Raw genomic sequence first — 2,407 nt, forward strand, 5'->3', positions numbered from 1 at the left:
TGTTTGAGTTGGACCCTTCCTGACTGTGCTGCCTAAACTCAGGATGGTGCCATACACTCGAGTTTTTTTCAGTTCATCGAACACTTACTGGACTGAGCACTGAATTCCTGAGGGCACAAGTGTGGTTTCTGGAGCCACATGGGCTAGGTGTGAATTCTTGTTCTACCCTTTAACTGTGTGATCTTAGACTAGTTATTTTACTTCTCTCTACCATGAAGGATTGTTGTTGGAAAAAAAAAAGAAAAAAGAAATAAAAACACCTTCAGAAAACCAGAGGATGGGTGAGTTTCAATGATTTTCAGTATTTTTATATATATATATATATATATATATATATATATATATATATATATATATACATATACAGGATTCAGATTTCCAGGAAAAAAAGCATTCAATTGGTCTAATTAATTGGCCCAGTACATACCTAGTCTTGACTAGGGGAAATAGTAAAAAATAAAAAATAAAATAAAAACAGAAGACCTGAGAAAAGCACCTGGCAAGAAATGTTAGCTGTTTTTAGATATTATCAGGAAAATAAATGAGACATAGTCCCCACCGGTGGCCCTCTTGCCTCACTTCTTCGTCCTCCCGGTCTTCATACCACATATCCCTCTCCTCCTTGAAAGCCTGCCATGGCCCCCCAGAGCCTCGAGAGTAAGGTCTCGCCCCTAGACCAGCCTCGCTCCCACAGTCTCCCTCTACACACTCTGCAAGCAGGAGCACTCACCACCCACAACCCCAGCCTACTTGTTAGGATACCAGGTTTTAAGGCCGCTCGCGGTGGCTCACGCCTGTAATCCTAGCTCTCTGGGAGGCCAAGGCGGGCGGATTGCTCAAGGTCAGGAGTTCAAAACCAGCCTGAGCAAGAGCGAGACCCCATCTCTACTATAAATAGAAAGAAACTAATTGGCCAACTGATATATATATATAAAAAAAAAAATTAGCCGGGCATGGTGGCGCATGCCTGTAGTCCCAGCTACTCGGGAGGCTGAGACAGAAGGATCGCTCGAGCCCAGGAGTTTGAGGTTGCTGTGAGCTAGGCTGACGCCACGGCACTCACTCTAGCCTGGGCAACAAAGCAAGACTCTGTCTCAAAAAAAAAAAAAGAAAAAAAAAAAAGGATACCAGGTTTTACTCATTCTCTTCACTTTGCCTAGAAGCTGCTTCTTTCCCCTTTAGTTATTTATGTATTCCTTTTTCAAGGCTTCACTCAATTGTTACCAACGTTCTAATGTATTTCTATTTCCCCCAACAATCTTCATGTCTTGTCATCCTCAATTCTGCATCCCTTTCTTTATACTTATTTTATTTTATTCCGTACAATTTCATAATTACTTAGTCTTGTGTCTGTTTCCCTGAAGATGGAAAGTTGGTTGAGAGCAGAATGTGTATTTGATCCCCCAGCCCCGTGCATGATGCATATAGTAGGCGATCATCAGTGTTTGCGTCAGTTGAAAGGGCCACACGAGCTCTGATTGCTGCATGCCAGCTTGAGGTCTACTGTAAGCTTCTCGCTCATCTTATATTATTTGTGTCACATTTCCTAAAATTCTACTGGAGCAAAACCCCTCAACATTTCTTCTCATCACGCTGTATCAGCCACCGGCACTCACCAGGAAAGAACCAAACACCTGGCCACTGTCACCATCCTCACGTGCCATTCTGGGTGGGGCTCAGTCACACCAGCACAGATCAGCCACACCACAGGGCTCTCGTCGTGGCCCTTGGCATTGCCGTTGTGCCCACATTATTGCACAAACATGTTCTCAGCCTATTTAGGATATTGTAAATCTCCCTACCAAGGGTGATCTTGACCTGCCTAATCATAGAGATTAACTAAATTCTTAACTCAAGGATCTTAAAAAAAACACAAGTAGCTGAGACATGACAGAGAATGCCGAAGTGCCTGAGTTCCAGCCCCCAAACAGACGGTAATACACCCGGGTAGTATCACCAAATGGCTAGATACATTTCGTAGGTCCAACATACAGGAAGACAACTGGCATTAAGATTCTTTATGTCTCTGATGAGAGATGATGAAGGATTTACTTCAATTATATTCCTGGATTCTTGGTGCAGCAACGTTTAGGGTTCCTAGCCAGTAAGCATGGTAGAAGCAGACAACCCTGACTTCTTCCTTCAAACCGCCCTCCATTCTGAACTCTGACCACATCTGTCTGCAGATTCAAATGCTCCAAGGCTCCCCACTGCACACAAGCCCGAGTTTCCTCTAGAGAAATGGGTCCCACCACGCGCTCTCACCGTCCCCTCTATGTCCATCACACAGACACACAGGATCTGCCCCGTCCAGGCCCTCCCTCATGCTCTTGCCCTGCCTGCACTGCCCGCTTCTCCTGTCAGTGGACAGAGTAACCATATACCATGCTGCAATGAATCAGAACTG

This window comes from Microcebus murinus, chromosome 6 (genome assembly GCF_040939455.1).
Source record: "Microcebus murinus isolate Inina chromosome 6, M.murinus_Inina_mat1.0, whole genome shotgun sequence".
NCBI lineage: Eukaryota > Metazoa > Chordata > Mammalia > Primates > Cheirogaleidae > Microcebus > Microcebus murinus.